Source organism: Anser brachyrhynchus, assembly GCF_964034855.1.
Source record: "Anser brachyrhynchus genome assembly, chromosome: 21".
Lineage (NCBI taxonomy): Eukaryota > Metazoa > Chordata > Aves > Anseriformes > Anatidae > Anser > Anser brachyrhynchus.
The window spans coordinates 7,375,134-7,397,636 of NC_137714.1; the positions used below are offsets into that span (position 1 = coordinate 7,375,134).

At 50.5% G+C, this 22,503-nt stretch overlaps 1 protein-coding gene and 1 long non-coding RNA gene across 4 annotated transcripts in view; one reads left to right on the forward strand and one right to left on the reverse strand.

Annotated features, from left to right (window-relative positions):
* SKI (SKI proto-oncogene) overlaps positions 1-22,503 on the forward strand; it is a 135,847-nt gene that overhangs the window by 39,901 nt on the left and 73,443 nt on the right. The window lies entirely within an intron of this gene.
* LOC308181346 overlaps positions 1-22,503 on the reverse strand; it is a 79,468-nt gene continuing 56,965 nt past the window's right edge. Inside the window, exon 2 of the long non-coding RNA XR_013941426.1 lies at positions 1-22,503. This exon is cut by the window's right edge and continues 25,139 nt beyond it. This is a non-coding gene — a long non-coding RNA (uncharacterized lncRNA).

Here is a 22,503-nt window from a genome sequence, read left to right on the forward strand (position 1 = left end):
TGTGGCGCGCGGCTGAGGTTTTTCTGACAGCAGCTTCTAATTCTGTGAACCCAGGAACAGCCTGGTCTTTAAAAACAACCAGAAAACCCCAGACAATTAGACCAAGGTTGGGAAGAAATTGATTTTGGTGGAGTTGGTAAAGCTTCATCGGTTCGGGTGTAGCTATCGGGGAAGCTATACCAATGCCAGCTGCGGGGACGGTAAATGTGGGGTTCCTGGCGGCAGCAGCCACTGCCTTACACCTCTCAACTGCCACGTTTAGAAGCGTGTGGACGAGTTTAACTTTTGCCATTACATCCAAGATAGTATTTTAAATGACGCTGTGGTCTAGACCTTGGGGGTCTTTAATCAGTTTATTTTGTCTGGTGTGCCTGAAGAATAGTCATGGCATCAGCGTTGTTGTGCTGCCACGCAAACCACACCAGGAACTGATTCAAGTATGGGGAAGAAATAGGAGATGCTTCAAAAGAGACCCCGAAGTACAAACGTAACTGGATTGCGGTGGCGCCGTGCTTTACGTCGGGGAAGGTCATTTTGGTGGCGCTGTGCTCGGTGGTTTGACTCCAGTGAAGTCAGTGGGCTTGGTCCAAGTGCTTCAAAGTGCATCTTCGAGTGGAAATCACTTGTCTTAGCTTCTGCCTGCAGCCAGCGTTTTCTCTCTGGTTATAAAGTGGGGGTCAAATTCTGCTGAGATTTTGCAAGGGGAAATCTTGGTCAACTCATGGGAGTGCAGTGGGATTTCTTTCCAGAATTCTGTTCTGCATTTACACTCTGCTCTTACAAACGTACATGCAAATTTAACATTTAGGCTTCTAAGAATGCATCAACTTTGCTCTTGTTAGCTGGACTGAGGCATCAGTGCGGTTTTCTCGTTACAACTCGATTTGATTTCCGTGGATTCAGAGTAATCAAACTTCATCTGTTTCTTTCTAAGAAAAGAAATTCTAAGAGGGATGTTCATTCATCTCCTGGCAGAGCAGCTGGATCCCATCTTGGCAGATGTGAAAACCCTTACATTTATGTTGCTCTGTTATTTAGGGGGGATTTTTTCTTGAAATGAGCTCTTTTATTTATCAGCCCCCTCCTCAAACTTGTGATTCCCTCAGTTAAACCCATAATCCGCAGTCACGTCGGAATTAACCTCTGGATGGACAGTTCGGATGTCACCACGTGAGCGTTAGGGCTCAGGGAACACAAATACGGAGACACATGGATCCTGTTTCCACCAAATTTCTTAACTAGGGGAAAAAATGCCCGTTTTTTACTTTCCTTTTAAAAATAGCAACAAAATTTGCTTTAGATTATAATTGCAAAGCAACAATTGAGTTGCTCCAAATTCACTCCGCAGAGTTGACCTCAATAACCGTGCAGACGCTCCCCTGAGCCGGCGTGCTGCCATTTCTGTGGTGGCATTGCTGGGGCTGATGCTCATTTCTGGGGGTTATGTTTCTGTAGGACCGAGCTGAATTGCTACCCTGGAAAACTTCTTACACGAGGGGCACGGCAGATCCGCGTCCTAAAGCAGCGGTTTGCAGAAGTGGATTGGCGATCGCAGCTCCGTGGCTGCTCTTCCTGCTGCGTTGGTGACTCCTTGTGGGGTGGGGGTTGGTTTTCTTCCCAGCTCCTTCGGCAGGCCCTTTGCCCGGGTGCATCTCGGGATTTCCCTTTTGCTGAATGGGCTGCTTGTTCGCGAGGGAGGAAGTGAGGTCCCCCTGGATGCGGCGGGGCAGCCGCCTGCTTCGCATGCAGGGCACACGGGCGGGGGGGAACGCTCGGAACCGCTGCGCCAAACCGGCCGTGCCCCCAGCTGGCATGGCAGCTGCCCCCTTCATTGGGGAAAATGTTAGAATAGGCTGAAATAACCTTTACAAGTGAGGTGAAGATGGATTTTTTTTTTAATACCAGCTGACGATTAAAAAAAAAAAAAGGAAATAAAAAATGTCCTTGGTATGTGAAAGGAAGGCGCTGTCGGTGGCTGCCAGCCCGACTTCCACGGCCCCCTGAGCTCAGCGAGCTGCATTGTGAGGGGCTCTCTTCTCGGACTGGAGTTTAAAAGTGACCATGGTTCTTGTGTCGCTCCCAGCAGCATTAGCTCTGTGCAACTCCGTTGCGGTTCGGTTTCTCCTACGTAGCGCAACAAGTGCTCTAGCAGAAGAAGAAAGTAGCTCTTCCAGTCTTAACATGGGGTCGCTTCAGCTGGGAGCAGGAAAGTCTGCACAACAAATGAGTGTTGACGATGTTTTTTTTTTACATTGCTGATTGTTTGACGAGGATCAGATGAGGAAGTTGCAGGACCACTCAGAAATTACAGCGGGCAGCTGTGTTTAGCTCTGTCTGCAGTCCTTGTTCCCCTCCCCGGGCAGGGCAGCAGGAGATCAATTCAAAAACAATTTCAGGGTTTAAAAGCCAGCCAACCAAACCGCTTATGTGTGTCGCGTTAAAGAGATCGTCATAAGGATTTGTGATAAATCCACCTGAATGTCCATCTCTTTATATAAAACCTCCGTACAGGGGAGGTGCAGCCCCCAGCTTTTGCCCTTTGAATGCTCGGTTGTGGCAGCGAACCCAGCTGGGGAGCGTTGTGCTGCCTTAGGGCCGCACTGCCCCTGTTACAGCTGGGGAGGGCGTGGAGTTGGTGGCAGCATCGGCCGAGTTCCTGGCACCTAACACCGTCAGGCTGACCCCGTGGCTGTCCCTGCTGCTGTTTGTAAAATTGTAAGTACATGTTCCGAGATGCGATTGTTTCCATTTCTGGTACAGAGGGGCTGCTGGTAGGTTAACAAGTTTGTTCTTAGTTTATTGGGTTAAGAGGCCTCACTTGAAAAAGTGGGCTACTCAGAGGCAGCTCAGAGCACCAACCCTTTTCTTGGGACGTTTTACAAGTAGTAAATTTGGTGGTGGTCCTGTATAATCCTGTTACTATAGTCATGGTGCAACTCGCTAGGCATCACAAGTGTGCTGATGTTGTTATCAGGGGCTACATATCAAATCCTTTTGCCCTGAGATAAATGAGAAAAATGGGGTTTGTTCTGTTTTTATTTTTTGTAATCCAGTAGATCAGAACTGAGAGAATTTGATAGCGTACAACAACACTTCTTAGCTGTGGAAGTATCTCTGTTGTGCAAGTACAACATTCAGAGCTGGAAGGAAGTGCTGTCGTGCAGGCTGAGCAGATATATCTGGGTTTCAGATATCTGAATTCACTGGCTTGCCCAGCAGGTTTGTGTTCTGCAGAGTCCCTTGGGTTAAGAAGGGAAGTGTGTTAGCATCATTTCCACGGGGGGAACCTTCCAGGTGGGAGCAGGTACTAGCTCTGCTCTGCTCCCAGCCCGAACCAAGGAGTCCGTTTGTGCTGCGAGGAGGTTGTGTTTCAACTCCAAATCCTGGTCCACTTAAATACAATTACAAAATCATCAGTTGGCATCCTTGGAGCAGGGCAGTTCCATCCCGCATGCTGTCGGTCGTGTATAAGCACTGCAGCGGGCAGATGTTTGCATGTTTTCCTTGACTCCAGTTGATCTCGCAGTCCAAGGGTGGTTTTTCCCCCCTTACTCTAGGTCTGAAAGTTTTCACCTCTTGAAGTTCTTGCTAAGTTCAGTGGCAGAGAGGGGCCAACGTTGGTACTGCTTCTCCCGTTGTTAACAAAATTAAGATTTTTAATGTAGAAATGGATTTTTTGGGGCATAAAACCAATGCTGAGGGTAACTGAGAGCTGTGCACGTGAGCAGGTGGCGATGGCAGGTTGGAGTAGGGCAGGAGCTGGCGTGGCTGTAAAACATTTACTGCGCTTCTGGATATTACGGTTGGAGTCAGCTATCGTGTGCTGATGTTCTAGAAAAAATGTTGAAAATCTCTGCTGAAAACTTCCCCTTCATTCAGAAACTGTCATTGCTTCTTCTCGTTACCCTTGGTTTATTTCGTAGCCTTGTGCAGCACAAGGAAGGGCTTGTGTAACGCCCGAGCCATTCCCATTCCTCACTGAATGATATGCAAATCTAGTCAATTAAGCAGGGGGGATTTAATTAGCAGTTTAAGTTCATGTGTGAAGTGTCTTGCCTTAATTACTTAACAGTTTTGTTGCAAATTTGCTAAGTTTTTTTTCCACCGAACTATCAAAACTGTGATTTTTTGGGGGGGGGGGGCGGGGAGGGGTACCGTCGAAGGCTGGGTATCGCCCCGTGGGCCTGACCTCTGTGCTGCCGCTGTGTGTGTGCCCCTTTGTTTGCAAAGCTCTTTTCAGAGCTGCGGCGAGAAAGCAGACTGTTTATTGTCTCGGAGGAGAACAATACCTTTTTAAAAAAAAAAAAAAGGGATTTTTCTGCTTAAAATGTGGAGTGAAAGGCCGTCTGTTTGTTCTGCTTTGGGAGCTGGGTGACACCAGTCATGGTATTGGGGTGGCTGCCTCCTCTAGCTGCCGTGCGGTGCGTTAACTCGTTGCCTTTGTTGCCAGTTCTGTCTGGGCAAGTCGCTTTTCTGCCCCGCTGCAGAAAGCCGGCGTGTTGCTGTGTCAGCTGCAGAGCTGGAGGAACCCGGTGCTCATACCCGAAACGCGGTCGTGCTGGTGCAGAACCGCGGCTGGATTTTGTATCCCAGCTTCTCGCTGGGGATGTGTGAGCGGCACCGTTTCATTCTGTGACGCTGCAGGCCGTGCCTGCCGTTCTGGTGTCAGTACCAGGGCGCTGTTGGCTTGGGGCCTCGCGTTTGGCTTCTTGAAACGGCGAGGGGAGGGTGGGACGGAGCGCCCTGCAATGCCTGGTACTGCTCATCAGCGTGCCGCCAAAGCCCCAGAGCGATATTCAGGAAGGCGGGGAAGGAGAGCGTTGGGTGGCAGGGTGCTGAGCAGGGCCTGCCTGAAGGAGCAGACGCCTGGGAGCACATCTGGTGCCAGGTGGCTTCACCGATGGCTTCTTAGGATGGTAGGTGTAGGGCTTTTACGGCAGGAATGTCCCAGTGTGGCTGGCCAGTTGCTGTAGGACTGAGCCATTGTGAACCCTGCTGCACTGCAAGCCTCGCTGTGATGGCCTGAAAGCCCCCATCTGTTCCTCGTGGCACAGCGACGTGCTGATGGCGACTCCTTCTCCTGCCTGCAGCCTACAGCCGTGGCTCACCACGTGTGTGTGCACGTACATAGGTAGAGGAGAGGCTAGGGAGGAACATTTTCACTTAGAGCCCCCTGCACCGCAGTCTTGCAGATGTTCACCAGCGGCTGTCCTAAAGGATTTCTTTAGGATTGGGCTTGAACTTTGTGACTTTCCATCAACAGAGCTAGAAATTTGTCTCATTCGCCTTCCCCAGCAAACCGTCTTTAACCTCACTGTACAGCTGATGATACATCAGTGCCATCTTCAATTTAAAGGTTGTTGACCGGAAAACGTGGTTTCTACCAGCCAGGGGTTTGAGACTCACGGGTAAGCAACTGCTGCACTAGTTGTAGGGAGCAGTTCAGTGCCCGTGCTGCTTGCATGGATTTTAAATAATTTACCAAATGCCCAGATGCTGCCTGCAGTAGCAGCGTCGGTGAAATCACTGTAGTCAGCAGACATCCAGCCTGGGCAACAGGCTAGGAGGTTTGATTTAAAGGACCTCGTTTAGAGACATACGGTGGTACTGTATGATGAGAAGCTCACCCTATTAATAATTCTTTTTATAAAACCAGGGAAAACATTTCTAAACCAGTGCTCTTCGTTTCATGCACCTGCTTTTATGAAATGCCTTTGTGAAATAAAGCCACATGAGAAATAAATAAAAAAGTTACACTTGTGACGTTTAGGATTTCAGCCCTTGCTGTGTCTGTCCCCCAGTAGTGCAGATGGGAATATCGGGGCTTACTGTGACACCGGGTGCTGCTCCCTTTCCGCAGAGGCTGCAGTACGTTTTGTACAATCCCGTCTTGCCCCCTTGATTGCAACGTGGGGGGATCAAGAAAGCAAAAGCTAACAAACGTGGACTGTACCGGCCTGTTGGGCTTCCAAACAGAAGTGTAAATGCTGTGGTTTAGAAGCTTCTTTTTACCTTTAAACATCATCCCATTTCTAAAAATGTACTAACAAATAGCATCCAACTTGTAACTGGGATGTGTGAACTCCTCATTTTTTTCTGTGCTTTTCCAAGCTAGATTCCAGGGACGTTTTCGCCCAGTTTATTATTATTATTAATCTCATTAAGGACCTGTATTAGTGCCATTCTATTTTTCATAGAATCTCTTTCCAGTTTGGCCGGGGCAACCCTTTTGTTGAACCTTCTTTGGGACTGTGTTCCCATGTGCTGTGAAGGCGCTGACACATGACCTCGTTACACAGAGAAAATCCTAAATGTCCTGCCCCTTGCCAAACCTATCACAAAGCTACCCATCACCCCCTTTTCAGGATCCCAGATGGTAAATAGCAGCAGGAGGTGAAAGGGGAGCTTTGTCTCCATTCTGAGGCCTGTTTTAAGTATTCTGTGTCTGTCTGTTTCCCTCTGCTTTTCCCACTCTGCCCATAAATTAGCAAGCCAGCTTTTCTGACAAGGGAAGACAAAATGTCCACGAGCTGCAGTAACATCACCTACTCGAGAGAACGTTTGTGAACATTCTGCGTTCCTGCTCTGGCTGCTTGGGGTCTCTTCGTTTGGGCAGAACTTCTGTCTGGCCTGCTCACAAAGGCGTTTAGGGAAAGGCAGCTTTCCCTGGGAACCAGGCGGCAGTTGTAGTTGCTGTCGCACCTTCAGACGGAGAGGGTGCCCTCCCGTTCATGCCTGCTGCACCCTGGGTGGCTGGGCCTGATCATTTAAACATAAAAAAATCCTACAAAGATCTGCCCATCTCGCTCCGTTGTTTCTGTAAAGCCAAAGTTGTAAGAGAAGCGACGGTTTCTGGGGTGCTCTGAGAGCAGCGAATAATGGGGTTTAGCAGGAGAGGGGCCGTGGGCACCGCAGGAAACTGCCATTTCCTTTGCCATCCTATTGACAGTTCTCGTATTCCAGGGACCTAATGGTTCTGAGAAATGCAGAGATGTGCATGCTGAGCGTGTACCCCGTCTTCACTGGGGCAGGTTGGCTGGTTTGCAGTAATTAAGACCCTGCGTTCTCTTTAGGCCCTTCTAATTCCCAAACCAACCTGCATTCGTCCCCAGGCAGCTCTGGCAGCTCTGCAGTTACAGCAGCGCTCTGCGCTCGGACCGGGGCTGCTGAGCTGAAATGCCGAAGGCTGAACGGAGGCTGGGCATCCTTCTTTTAAACTGATAAATATTAGCGAGGAAAGGGGAGTAGGAATGCAAGGTCTGCTCACTGTCCAGTACCTCGGTTGTTTCATTTTGTGTTTGCGGTGTTGTTGTGGATGGATGTCCTCCTGTATGATTACCGGGGCCCTGCGGAGCCTTTGGATGCCAAGTGGGTGTCAGCTGGGGAGCTGGCGGGAGGGATTGAAAGCAGTGATGCCTCTTCTGCAAGTGCTGGGGCTCCAAAACCTAGAGGGACTTCAGCTTTGACCATTTAGTAATAAACCTTCGTTTTTAAGTGACGAGAGAGTTACAAAGTGGCACGGGAAGAGCTCCTGTGTCTTTTGGCTCCGTTTTCTGGGAAGAATACTCTGTTTTCCACATTGGAAGTTAATTAGTACAGTTTTTTTTTTTCCTCCTCTGGGATCTCCTGTGTTTCTCCTGACCTGTAATTCTCTATATAGTCATCAAGTCAAATGGATGTGAAGGGCTCAGTTCTGACACGTTGTGTTTTGACAGCACATTTTGTTCATACTGAGTCAATACTTCTGAAGCCGTCGTTGCTTGGTCACTTTAATTTGACATGTACCTCGCTGCTGCCAAAACTCCTTTTGGCTTCTGCCCTAACACCAGCCTAGTGCTCCTGTCACCTCCTCTGACTGTCACCCGTGCTTTTATGGCTGCACAATGTGCAACAGCTCACCGGGGAATCAATCTGCCTGAAAATTAGTCATTATATAAAGGCGAGTCGCAAAAATTAACTGAACAAATGTGCTGGTGAACGTACGGAGTGGGCAGGTCGGGGTTGGTTGGTTGGTTCGTTCCCTGGCGTTACGTGTTCTTAGTTGAGATTGCCAAGGGAATGAAAGATAAGTTAAGCGCTGGTGTGTGTGCTGGTGCTTTGTCCTGCAGCCAAACAACACAAGGAGCGGAGCAGTGGTGGGAGGGTGGCTTGGATAGAACCGAACAGTGCTGCTTCAGCCCTAGCTCCTCTTATTTGTTAAAGCCCTGTACAGTGGAAGGGGCTACTAAAGATTAGCTCAGTATATTCTTATTTTTTTAACACCTTATTAGGCTGTTGCTCTGAACCAGGAGCTTCTGTGAATGCATTTTTCTTTCCTTTATTATTTTTTTTTTAAGAAGGGTTTTTTGGTGGCTGAAGCTCTAACATGAATAGGAATAGTGTCTCCCTATTCCTTTTTCCTCCTACTCGAGGCTCACACGCAGCCAGCCCTGGGGTCTTTTCTTTCTGTGTGGTTGGCAGAACAGAGAGAGGGAGAGCCGGGGAGACCGCCCGGGCCCCCGGTGCTGTCACGAGAAGAATAGCGGTGCTGTTACCGCTAAATCCAAGGGGACAAGCTTGTGTATGTGCGCTGCAGCAGCCAGCGGGCTGAATTAGTGGCATTTAGGCACTGCTAAGAGGCTAATTGAGTCACTGGTACTTGCTGATTAAACCAGCAAATCCAATAACGTATGGATGTGCATGTTCATGGTTGGGTCTGTGCTCTATGAAAATTAAGCATGCTGGGTTTTAACTCTTTCGCTTAAGCCACTCAGTAGCTTACGGAATATCAGAGCGTTTAGATAAATGCTTTGGGGAGATCAGATTTATTTTATTCTTCTCATCTTCCTGCTCTGTGCAGTGGTGTTAGATGGGAGGGCAGTAAAGCGGTTCCTTTATGGCTTGCTCAACTCCTCCAGTTTAAGAAATGCAGCCTTCGTGTGGGGCAGCCGGAACTGCGAGGTGACAGAAGGTAAGGAGCTGAGGCCATCCCCGAGGTGCACCCATGCCACGTCGGTATGACAGAGGAAGCCTTTGTTGGCAGCCATCTCGCACCGCTCCGCCCTCCTCAGGAGCGTGTCGGTGCCGCACAGGTGGTGGGTGCCCCACTGCCTCCGAACATCGCCTCCAGCAGAGGCACAAACAACTCCGCTGCCGTCTGTAACGAGGATTGCGGCACAGAGACAATCCCAGCTTCACCTGGGTTGGACGGGGAGTACGGAGAGAATCTGCAGAGCTGACCTGAGCTCGAATACACCCTTGCAATATATTTTGCAATGCCTTGTCGCTCCCGAAATCTGCCCACAGACGCAGGCCCAGCTTTGCTTTTGCTCATGGTGGTTTTTATAATGATTGTGGCTTGATTGACTCGAGCGGAATTATTCCTAATTCACAGCACCATAACTGGAGAGCCGAATGAGATTCATGCGTTTTTCTTTGAAGTACGCAGCGCTCTCAGGGAGGCTGTTGTGCTGAGGGCATGTTGCTTTCAGTGCTTCTTTTTAATTTTGTTTTTAAGTTTTAAGAAGAATAAGACGCCTCTCCATCTCAACCAGAAGGACATGTATGAAAAAATAGTGCGACTCACAGAGGCGAGTGGTGGGTTCAGAACCTCGTGAGTCACTGCCGCGAGATTGACAGTTTGGGAACACGAGCGCGGAGGAGTGAGGACGGGATGCTCAGGGGCTGATGAGATAAGGGAATCTATAGAATGTCAGCAGAGGGGTCAGCAGCAGCGTGCGTCTCATTCCAGAGTTAAACTCAGGCATTGGGAAATGGCATTCCTTGATGGCAAACACAATCTGACAGTTCTCAGCTAGCTGCACTGCTCTCCTCCTCCTCCTCCTCTTCCTCCCCCTCCAGCCCCCTCCCTTCAGCTGCATATCAGCGGATGCTTTGGAGATCGTGTCTGTTCTTGCCTTCAAAGCAGCAACAAGAAAATATTTAAAGCCACAAGCACACCTTAGAGGCTTTGCAGGATAAGTCAGGTTAGCAAGAAGTTTGTGTACCTGAAAAATGATGTCCCTGTTCAGACAACTCACTTGGTAGGGCCGTCGATCTGTTTCATCCCCCATTCAGAGATTATTAAGCTTTGCTCTAATTTTAGCACCTAACTGTTGTCTATCCCTCTTCTTTCTTCCTTTCTTTTTTTCCCCCCATGCGTGCGTGTGTGAAAGAATTTCCTCCTGTTCGCGGGCAGGCCTGGGCTGGATCCGCTCCTGGAATTACCTCCATAGGAGTTCATTCATTTCTCCTCTCAAATTACTTGGCGTTTGCTAGGGATAATTTGTTCATGGGTGGTGGGGAAGGAACTGTCCTCCTCTTGTTGTTACCCAGGGTGCAAGGAGGCCGAGTCAAGAGAACTTTTATGGCCCCTGCTCCTGGCACCATGTCGCCGGGTGGCCTTGGGCAAGTTCCTTCACTCCTCCGTGAGACCGGCCCGGCGATGTTTTCCTCCCTGCCCAACAGGGCTGTCGAGAGGATTTCTGCGAAGCGTTTTGCATGCATGCAGGATTATATTATTATTGCTGAGTGTTGTTTTTTTATGAATATGCATGAAAGGTGCTAAGACATTGCCTCACCTTGGGCCTCACACGCAACTCATTACAGGCTGTGGTTGCTGTGAATTTATGTAATGGAGGAGATGGAAGAGATTAGGAGCGCTATCCCCAGAAACTGTTGACATTCTCAGAAGAGAAAGTGGCAAACCCAATTTCTCCCTCTCTAATTAGCACTGCATTAAAAGAAGAACGTATTTTTTCTGATTAACGCAGTCTTTGGCAGGGTTTTGGGGCTGGGGACTGGGAGGGCTCCCATCAACCCAAGTGCGTGTTACTTCTCCGTAGACTTCTTGTGAGACCCTAGCTGCGGCCCTTGCTGAGGGAGAAGGGAAGCAGTGACGGAACGTGGTGCTAAAGTTGTATTTTTGAGTCCCGACAGCGGCGCCACGGCGGGGGAACAGCCGCGCAGGAACCCGCGAGCAGGTTGCACAAGCGCCGTCTCCAGGGTGTCGCTGCGGTGGTGTCAAGGAAAACTTCCTCTTTCGGCCAGCGCCGCCGTGCAGCTGCGCTGCGCTCAGCCCCCGTGGCTGGGAGGCGGCCGGCCTGCAAGGGGAACAAGGCGGTGAGCCTCGGCTCGTTTCGTCTCCTTCGCAGAGGGGAGAAGGGGCAGGGCCGCCGCCAAGTTGGCCGCAGCAGCCCCGTGGTGCTGAGGGAGCACTTTCTTGGACGGAAGCTGAAAAACGTGCCCACGAGCCTGCCGTGGGTGCTCTTCTCGCAAGCTGCGGGGCTCCCGGGATGGAAGGAGGCTCGGAGAGACGTGGTGTGGCCGTCACCTGGGGCTGAGCCCAGAGGGGCACTGGTGCTGCAACAGACAGCCAGGGCTTCTTTAATATATACATGTTCCAGGATGCCACGTGAAGAACGAGTGAAATTTTTCCTAAGGAGTTGTAGCTGTTACTCCTCATCCCTGCAAGCATTTCACTCTTTTAGTTGTCCTGCCTACTTGACCCCCAAAACCCCCAGCCATTGAGCTGTTTTAGGACTTCCCCTCTGGGTTACGGTCATTGAAAGAGGTGTGCGAGTACTAGGTGCTTTGTAACAACTGGTGTTACTCCGGCACTTGCGCTGGAGGAAGATGGGAAGCAATTCGGGCTGTGCTCTTGTTAATGGCCGCTCTGCAGGAAACGCATCTCTGCTTCCTGGGCGCAAAGCAAACCTCTCCCATGCGCGTGCTGCCTACGAAAGAGAAAAGGCTGGCTGCCTTTCACTAGAGGCAGAAGTTGCTGGCTGAATTCACTTCGTTTTGAAGCTCAGGGGGGTTTTGTTGTTTGTCAGGGCTCTGCTTGTGCTCTTTTCCCCCCGCTGACCCACGGTGCGGTCAGGTCCCGTGGTGGCGGTGGGGTGACCTGTGCGGAGCAGCCAGATGTTGCATCGCCGATGGTGACTGCTTCAAGGAGTAAGAAATCTTGTTTGACCCCTTCGCTACCTCGTTCTCTGGTTTGCTCTGTAAGGAGAGGTTTGAGAAGCCTTAGTGCAACTAATTGACGTTAAGGTTGCATCAGCAGCAGGGCTCCAGGTTGGGCATTGGTGTAAATCAGAGCTTTCCACAAGAGTCTAAAAGTTTCACATAAAACAACGGCGGCGTTTCCTTGTTTTGAGCCCGAGTGCACTGATTAGCACTTCCTCTCTGCATTTGTGGCTGCCTTTTCACATTGTCATCCTCGTCCTTACAGCGAGATCTGGGTGTCGCTTGGCACCTGATCCTCCCATCCAAAGGGCTCGTCGCGCAGCTCTCATCCGAGGTTGCTTTCTGTGAAGTGGGTACGTTCCAGCGTGCCCCTCGCCATCTCACGGCACGTTCCCATTACCTCTGTGCTAGTGACAAAGGGATGAGAAATAAAAATACAGATGAGAAATAATCTGTGCGTTGTTTGACAGGGGCACTGCTGCCTTGAAATCACCGCTCGGTTACTGGAAGGATCTCATGGCTGGATGTTGAATCCTTACCTTTGGAAGTGAGTGGGGAACTCGAGTGTGGGCCGTTACTCTGTATTAAATGGGCTTTCTTAAACTGAGACACGCTGGCCCAAATGGTGCTGTCCCAGGGTAGGTCTGTGGCAATAAAAAAGGCATTTTGCAAATTCCTACGCTGCGAGGGGGCTACTTCGAATGCAGTCGAATTGTTTGGTTGAGACAGCTCTCGCTGGAGAAAATACGAAAGGCTTCACTCCTGGCATAACAAAATTGGGTCACTGTCTTTTTTAAGTGGGTCACGCGAGCTTCCAGCACGGGAGGCCCCCTGCCACGTGTGAAGAGGTGAGGCGTGGGAGCAGCCCCGTCCTGCTAGGCCTGGCTGCGAGGCGCTCCTTTCCTCTTGACACGGGGCAAGCAGGGCAAGCTGCCTGTCCCGGGCACCCGGTGCCTGGCCGGGGATTCAGGCATCGCTGCAGGAGAGGAGAAATGCGAATACATGGAGTTGCAGCTCCAGTGCTCGTAATTCACCCCCCCGATTTCAGTGAGCCCTGCTTTAAAAAGGGTTTGTTGCAGTGGCAGCGTGCAGAGGGGGCTCCCACCCTCACAACACAGCCTAGGGAGGCTCGAGGAGGTGCTGAGCAACCCCCTGCTCTGCTGGGAAAGAAAGAGTCGCCCCTGTTCGTCTGCTCCCCGTGAAGAGAGGCAGTGTCTGAAAACCCAAACAAAAAACCCCACAGCACAACAACTGGCCGCCTTCCATGAGCGAGCCCTGTTTCCAGCCTGGCCGCCACGGTACCAGGGGCACGGGCTGTCGCTGAGAGGCTGCTCTTGTGCGCACAGAGAGCCTTGTGATTCCTGCTCGGAGAGGTCAGCTCCGCCGGAACAAAGTGTTCGAGACAATGCTGGGGGATCCAGCTGGAGGTTCAGCATTAAGGCAGCGTCAGCCAGATGGAAATGAGGTGCAGAGGGTTGCAGGGGGTGGGGGTGGGGAATTCCTCCTCTTTAAAGGGAAAAGAAAGCAACGGTGACTCCGAAACGCACGCGTTCACGTGTATCCGCAGCGTTACATGCCGCTATGGCAGGGCTGCTCCCGTTCAGCGCGGTGCCAGCGGGGTGTCGGCTGCCCTGCGTGCCGTAACTGGGGCAGAGGCTGCTCCGTGAGATCTGGGATGCGCGCTGACAGAACTGGAGCATCGTTTGTGCGTTGCCTCTGATTTTCAAATGACCCTAGTGAGTTTGGGTGTACATCTGGACGTGCCTTGCGTCGGCCTGGTTTTCAGGAAACAAACGCATCCATCCCCACATCTCTGACTGCTGCTGATAGAAATAACTTTTTGAAGTCCTCAGGCTCGTTCCTAGATGGAACACGAAGCTGGCAAGCAGTGACAGCCCACGTTGTTTTATTCCTGCTGATGGGAACGGGCGTGCTTGCGGATAGCTGAGTGCAGAGCAAGGTCCGGCAGGGTTTTCAGCCTCTTTTTATGGGATTGTTTTGTTTTGTGTAATGGCTGCAGTGTAGTGCATCATCATCAGTTTGAATAAGAAGATAGTGAAATGAAGCTTCCAGCTCTAGTTGTGCATCTTGGTGCGGCTGAAATTTTAGAGAGCTTTTTTCAAAGGAAAATTTGATATGGAAAAAAGTAATTTGACATCTGTAGTACCTTTTGAAGACAAATCTGTTGCATTTCATCTCTGGCTTGCTGTACAACACTGGAAACTCATCCATGCCACTGAGCCTCTGTAGCCTTGTGACCATGGAGAAACAGGGAGTGATCGGGTGGTGGTGGTCCTGCCCAGGAGAGTCGAAAGGAAAATAATAAAATAAAGGAAAAAAAGCCAGTTTGAGAAGACAAGATAACTTTCTTCTGTGCCATCTTTCTCAGACATACAGCCTTCTGCAGCTCTCCTGAGATAAAGGAAGATACTCAGCAGCCTGTTCTCCTTCACATCTTCCTTTAAAAGAGCCAGACAATGCGATGTTCATCTAAGGATACTTCACAGAGCTTGGTAGGCAGCTTTTTTTGTGGCACCACCAAGGCTGTCCACATTATTTGTCTCTCTCTTTCTATTGGTTTCCCGTTTGAATGAGTGAAAGCAGAACTACCTGAATGCGCGTTCAAAAAGCCAGTTCTGCTTTTGCAAAAAAAAAAAAAAAAAAGGGGATTTAGCAAGAAGGATTCCCTCCTCCCCGTCATTTATTGGCATATTTTGCTCTGTGTAGTGACTTTGTCCGGGAAGGATCGGGGAGCAAGGGGAGGTGTCTCTCGCTCTCCTGGGATGTTTGTAGGTGATCCTCCAAGGGACCGAAGAGTCCCAGAGTTGGCCGTGGTCACGTGCTGGGTGCTGAGCTGTTACTGAAGTTACCTGCAGCATAGATCCCTGACCAAAGCCTTCAAAAGCGTTCAGCACTCTTTCATCTGTGCCCTAGCATCTCCTGGGAGCAGCTTGCAGTTCGGGTCAGATACTGGTGGAAACAGATGAGGCTCTCAGCCAGCGTGATATCAGCGGTGGTGAAAAACCAGCGCACGGTGATTTACTGGTGGCGGCCGGCGCTGGGAAAGCCCGTGCCCTTCCTTTAAAAGTCCCTCTGTTAAAGTTTTCCCAGCCACGAGGTTCCCAGGCTCTCATTCACTGCTCATCCATGGCATGAATGTCTCTTTTCTCCCCCCGTGTGTGTTCCCATGGTCTGCGTGATCAGAAGTTGCGTTGCTGTGCTCCATTTTCCGCAGCCTGTGGCTTCCAGGCTTTTGTGCGGCTTCTTCAGAATTTCACAAGTACATCACAAGATGCTATTTTGGGCAGCTGCAGGATAAAGCGTGTTTGAGATCTTCAGGCTGCCCTTTGCCACTTTGCAGTTTGGCTGTGGAGGTACCCAGGAAACAAAACGAAGGCACCAAGCTCTTGGTACATCTCAGTCCAGGCCGTCCGCTCATACTCGCGCAGCCGGGATCAGAAGGTGTTACTTCACGTTTCTGTGGCGTTTGCTTCGAGCTCACCTGCAGCTTTTCGGCTCTTTCACCCCCTGAGTCAGGAGTGTGTGGTGAATCAGCCCCAAAACTTGAGCGTGTCCATCAAATGATGGATCTTAAACACTGCGCTTGGGCAAAGGGGCAGGGCCAAGCAGGAGTCAACCTGCTGGAGGTATTTTTTTGTCTGGGGGCTTCGCGATGAGCCTGGCTGAGGAATCCCGATGTGCCTGCGTGCTCGGAGGGCTGGGTTTTGTGACGCTTATCTCACATCTCAGACACAGAAGGGGCCGTGCTCCCCTCCTCTGGGAGACCTCCTTGGGGCCACTCGTGCAGTGCGGGCAGCCAGCCGCAAGCTGCGGTGGCTTTAGAGAAGGGTTTGGTGCAGGGGTGTCTGCAGCCGGCCGTGCCGAACCCGCTGGCAAGCTGGCCCCTGCTTGGGGCGTGCTGCGTTCCTCCCGGCTCCGCGCAAAGCTTACGCAACCCTCCGTGAGGCAGAGCAGGGGTCACTTGAGGCGGCTGTTTTGATCCGGCCGTGTCTCCTCTCCTCTCCAGTGCTGTCTGGAAGGATTTGTGAGATGCGTTTTCAGAAGGAGAGGCCAGGCACGCAGGCGCTTTCACTCACACACGCACACGGTGCTGGGATTTAAGGGCAAGTGGAAGCCGGGGCTGTGACAGGAGGCCTGATGAGGACGCCAATCCGTTCCCAGTGCTTTGCTTTCGCAGCTAAAGGAACTTCTGTGTGCTCAGCATCCAGATCGCTCTGACATCACGGGCTGTCAGTGCCGGGGCTCCAGCAGCACCACCAGCAGCTCTGCCTTCCCCGGGTAGTTTGCCCGAGACTACTGGGATCATTTACATATGTTAAGCAGCCATTGTGTGACCCTGCCACAGAGAGTTTTATTTTATCTGCTCCACAGAATAGTAAACTGAGATAGAGAGTGACCCGGGGGCTTGGCTGTGGCCACACAAGGCGTTATCTGGGGGACCCACGCTGAGAACCCTGGAGTCCAGGGGCTTGGTCAGCTCTTCCCCAGGCACGCAGCCTCCGAGCGGGGAGTCTTCACCTCCAGCCCTGTGTTGTGACCTCCCCGTTGTGCCTCCAGCCCTGCAAATAAACCTGGGTGTCGTGGTTAAGCAGCAGGCTGCAGTTTGGGTGCCCAGGGGGAACAGGGTGGTGGATGAGGACGCTGACGTGCCACCTTCTGCCAAACCGCCGCGGCCCTGGTGGCTGACCTGCGGCTCGTCCGCCTCCCTCGGCACCGCTCGAGCCTTTTTGGTTGCTCTGATTAGTACTACTCCAGCTAAGGACAGGCATTCTCTTCCTGCCCCCGCCTCCCACCTTTCCTCTCTCACTTTTGGGGTTTTCAGCTCTGGGATACTTCCTTAGGGTCTGATATTCAGAAGATGGCTGCCTTGTGCCCTCAAAGTAAAGTCCTACTGAAATATTCCAGGGAGAATATCCAAACGTAAAGCTTTCTAAGATCACTTACCGTTTTAAGAAGTGTTTCCTGGACACTTCTGAAATTCCTATCAGGCAATCATGTTCCTGGCAGGCATGGAAAACTATCAAGTGTCATAAAAACAGCTATATTGATGTATTGCGTGGACTTGTCACCTGTATCGAGTGTTCCAGAGGAGCCTTGATGAATGGGCAAGCCATTTTAGACAGAGTACGTAACGGGGGGAATGCCATTGAGGGTCTGACCCCTGCATGGATCAGGCAGTCAGCGATACAGCAGTCATCCGGGGTGAGGAAGAGGGTGAGAAACCTAAAGAGGGGGGTGAGAAAGAGACCAATACCAGGCTTCTGTCAAAAAGCTTTTCTCTTTAACCATAATTTTGATGCTTTTGAGGGGTTCTCTGCTGCATAGTGTCGCTCTCAGCTCATCTCTGTATGGCTTTTTTGATAAGTGTATCTAAATAATTTAAAATTACATCTTAATTTGTGTGGGTTCTTAGGAAATTACAGTTTTGGTAGAAAATTAAATACACAAACACTTTAGAGATTCCCTAAGATAAGAGAACCTGAGATGGTGTATAATATTTACGTTGTTTAGATAAATATACACTTTATTGAAAATTATGAGACTGGAGAAGAAAAAACAGATGCGTTTAAGAGGTGGTTTTGTAGTGCACAAGTAGATGCAGTTTCTCTTTCATCTTTGCTTCTTCCTCTCAGTCATTTCCCAGGGGTAAAAATAGATGTTACGCCATTTCACTTTGGAGATCCCAATTAACTGGCGTATAAAGGAAGCTTTATATCGGAGCTCTCATCTGGTGGGATGCAGGCTTTCCTCTTAATGGGCTCCAAACTTTGTTACTGCCCTTCCTTAGGAGGCTGCGGGGGCTGCTCTAAAGCTGGATGCGTGCAGCAGCTCAGGCTGTGGGAGCGGCGTCAGGGCGCTGCCCAGCGAGCTCCGGTGTGGCTCTGGGCTGTATGGACTGACACGTGGAATTCCAGCTCATGGCACTTGGAGTTTTGTGTAATTTTATTTTATTTTTAATGGCTGACAGCATTAATGCAACGCCAGGAGCACCTAGGGCAGGGTAGGAAAGTCTCACCCTAAGAGCAGCGCTGTTCCGCGTGCTGCCTTAGAGTGCTTTTGCTGTGGCTGACAAACTGTAAACTGCTAAGCAGATAGCAAAATTCTCCAGAAATTCCAGGATTTCATGAACACCACGAAATTATGAAAGCTTACCGTGTGTCTGGTTAGTTTTGAGCAACGCACAGCTCTGGCTTTGCGTGAAGCAATCCTTTCTCTCCCTTCTGTGTCGCGTTTGATCTCTTGTCCCTGAGCCTGCCTTCGTTTTTCCAGCGAGCGCCTGATTTGCGTGCTGCTCTCGGGGGTGGTTTGTTTGTTTGTTTTTCTTTTACCCATTTGAACAGCTGCGTATGGACTTTGGAAATGCTGTACTGTCGTGACAGGTGAGAGAGCAAATGCAGTGCTCCGAATTCCTCCTGCCCCCAGCGCTGCGGCAGACAGCCGGATCAAGGGCTGGCTTGAATGGAGCTTTTAGTCGGGAGCAGAAGAAAGATAGACCTTAAAGAAAATCCATATGACACCTTTGGCCCGGTGAGGTCTTGGAAAGACTTATTGTTGCCCTTTGTACCCAGAAAAAGATTAAGCAGGATCCTGTTTGGTAACATGGCGTCTCTTTAGGGAAGTAGAAAGCCCAGAATCCAGCCCTCAGTGTAGGAGACAGATAAAAGTTTGGATGGCTATCAAAATGCCCTGAGCTGCATTCAAAGCAGAGTTGCTTAGAAATGTAAATTACAGGGGGTAATTAAATAGCTCTAGACTGACAGATCACAATACTCGTTCCCATATACAGTGTTTATTTGTAAAATGGAGGCTGTGCTTAGCGCCGGTTTCTCCCCAGATTTTATTTCAAGTTGGTGTGGGAAAAATATCTATATGGCATTACATGTTGTGAGAGCTTTCCACAGAAAGGTGCTTTGCAAACTATAATTTATTGTGATGAAAGATGCTTACAGGATGGTACTTCAATAGAGAAGACACCGCAGGAAATACCCAACTGTTTAACTGCACCTCTTAATTTTAGCAAGAATTGACTGTAAATAAACTGAAACTTACCGTACCTTACTTTTAGGAAGCCTTGAATTCATGTTGCTTTCCTCTTGTTCAGCTGCACATAATATGGCTGAGTAGTGTTCTTTCTAATTTGGACCGGATCCTGATGATCTGTCACTTTGCTGAAGAAAAATTAGGGGTGGATGTGTAAGTGCCTAACTTGTTAAAGATGGTGAGGCCGGTGGTGCTCAGGCGCCGCTATAAAAGGTAGCCGCATTCCACGTGCCCCTCTCCCCAAATGTTTCCCAGCACATTGTTAATTAATAAAAGACATTTTTTTTCCATGGTGTTAACTTATTTATAGGCAGAGTACATGTTAAATTCAGTAAATAACTTCTACGTTTTTATAAGTATTTGAAAAGTATCAGACTTTTTGGCACTGTTGGGAGGACTCATGTGGTCTTTGTTTAGCGTTGGGATGTAAGTTGCAGGCAGGCAGTAAATAAGAGGGATGTATCAGCCCTTCTGCTGACCAGATGTCAGATTAAAAGAAAAAATACAAAATCCTAAATGGAAAAAGACAAATAATTCAGAAAATAGGTGTGCTAAGGATTTACTTTTCAGCTCTGTCTAGGTTTTACAAAAAATAGCAAGAGAGCTCAGAATGGTCAAAATAACGGATCCTTTGGTACTGAGGGGAATGAAGAAAACATGGGAACAGAATTAGAGCTTCAGGTCTCTGGAAGTAGGGAAAGGGGAAAAACGGACCCAGATAAAGCTGAATTTCCCAAAGAACTGAAGACAAATTCTTAAGGCCAACGAACATTCTCTTCCACAACAACATATGCCTCCAGGTGAAGAGATTAGCGAAGTTCCCAAACGGAACAGTTGGGAAAACTGTCTCATGTTCTCTGGTTGTGGTCATTTGTTCAACAGATCTCATTCTGGGACTCGTTCATGAGTTACTCACAGTTTAATTCAGTTGTACAATATCTACAGAAATCCGTTTGAAGCTGTCTTTTAACGGACTATGTTTGTATGTTTGTTTTTTTCTGGTGTTAGTGGGTGTTGTTCGCAAAGGACTCCGATGCATTATTATGTGTTATCTTGAGGATGCCTCTGACATTTGGGCTCGTTACTTAGCAGGGGTAAGACGAGGAGCACAAGGGAAGCAGAAGCAGTGAGCGCTGCGATCTTCTGGGACAGGGCCGTGGGTAGAAAATTGTATCAGACCAGGATGAAGGCGTGCAAGAGAGCTAACACTGAAACGATGACTGAACCTGAGCAAGTCTGCCTGTGAATAAGAAACTCTACCTACAGCAAGCTCAGGCGCTCGTTTCGCTGTGACTGGGGGGCTCGCTGCTGCTCCGGTGGGGCTGTGCTGCTGCGCCAGGACGTGCACCCTACTGCGCTGAATAAAGAGAACTCCTAAGGGACGAGAGAGTCCCTACAAGCCCTAAAATCCAGCTGAAGGTGCACGAGAGGGGAATCCGTCCCCTAATTAAACCTAGGTAGGCAAAATTAAGGTACCTTCGGAGTTCCTGCGGGTGTATTTCCTCGTAAAGTTCCCGAGAAGTTAAAGAAGCGGGTAATTGAGAGGAGCAAGGAGCCGCGGCTTTCTCTGGTTTTGAAAGGCCGAATTCTTTTCATTTTCTTCCTTTCTCCCCCTTCCCTGCTCATTAAAAAGGTGCTATTTGTGGTCATTAGGAGGCACCCAGAGCAATTAGATCTAACTGACCTTCGTGATGGCTATTCAAGACAGAAGCTGAGGCAGGATTGTGTTGTAAACAACAACAGAAAGGGGGGCGCACTAAACTTTATGGCGTGTTGGTATGTTGGGGGGGAAATTAGAGGATTATGCAGTCAGCGTCCCTGTAAATCTTATTTAGCGCTGATGTGGGGGAGGACACCATATCTGAGGGGAATCCTCGGACAGCGAGGTTGTGAACTTTGGAGTTTTATCAGTTAAAATGGCAGAGGGGGGAATGGACGGAAGAGGGAATGGAGTGGCAGGAGGAGGTCAGGCACCTCGGCTCGCAGCGCGGGCTGGCATAGGAAGGCAAAATGGGGGCTGAGCGTCCAGCTGAGCCGGGGTGGTGGCTCCGGCAGCGGCGTTGTGGTGTGTTTGCCACCCGGAGGGTTATGGCAGTGGGGCAGAACAAGAGGGAAAAAGGAGGCACAACGTTACGGCAAACCGAGCTGCAGGAGCAGCTCCCTTTGCATGGAGCCAGCCCGTGGGGGGCTGAGGGCTCGCTGCCTCCTCTGCCTCGGTGTCCTCCCCTTAAAACACATGACACGTTTGGTACAAGCAGGTTTTTGTGAACAGCTAACCTGCTGCTGCTGCTAAATCCGGGCCTGAATTCCTCACGCAATTGCAAGCGTGGAGATACAAACGGGATCGGCTCGGAGGTTCGTGGGCCTCCGCATCCTGCGGCGGGGTGGGCAGGGCAGGGTTCAGCCCGTCTCGGTTTTATGTGGGGTCAGGCAGTCACCGGGGATGGAGGGAGCTTCGCAGTCGGAGAGCCCACCATCTGGCAATCATAAAACAAGTCATCAACATTTTTTGGAGGAGGATGGTGAGGAAACAAGCTGCAGACGATTGTCATGAGCTCAGGGCCCTACACAGACACCTTTATGGCCGCTCTCTGTTCTGGTTGGGTGTCTGCACCAAGGGTCAAAAGTTCAGGCTGTTCCCCCCCCACTTCTTTTTTTCCTCTAAAAGATGGGATTTGGGCAGGGACTGGGACACCGAGGGGCTGTGTGGGGGCCTGTCCTGGGCAGCCCCTTTCCCCTTTATTCCTCTCCTGCTCCTTTCTCCCCCTCCCTCCATCGCTGCCTGCCTTACGGGGCAGGGCGGCCAGCGTGGCCTCGGATGGCTGGAGCAGTGGGGAACAGAGGAGTTGGGCACGGCCTGAGCTTTGTGAAACGCTGCGCTTAGATGGAGCGGCCAGGCTGCCTCCCAAACAATGAACTGGCAAGTTCAGGCTTTGCTGTTACTTTTTCCCCCCTCCCCCGAACACAATTAGTAGCTTATAAAAGGTTGCTACGCGGCTGTAGCAGACCTCGGAGGGAAACAACCGGCTGAAGATCTCCAAGGCTGCTGGTTTGGGAAGGGGCCGAGGCATTGTCAGCAGAGCTCTTGTGGGGAGCGCGATGGCAAAAGCAGGTGGCATTAAGGGGAAAGCGGGTCGGTGATTCAGCAGGTCTGCCGCTGCTTTGAGTTATACCATCGGAAAGTAAAAGTGGCAGTAACTCTGTAGGGTTTCTCTTCTGCTGACTTGCACGTTGTATAAGATCCCAACTCCTCCTCGCAGCCACTCGCCAGCAGCGCGGCCGCCCTCACTCGGAGGCCGACGCGTCCCGTCTCCCAGATGTGGCAGCACCCATCTGGCAGAGGCTTCGTGCACCCAGAGGACGCCGCGACCAGCGGGCCCGGTCCTCGCGCCTTGTTTTTGTTCCGAGCAGATGAGTAAGGGCAGGAATGCGCGCAGCTACGCCCACTGCAGAGCCAGCGGGCAGGCGGAACGAGGCGCAAGGTATTGTTCCGAC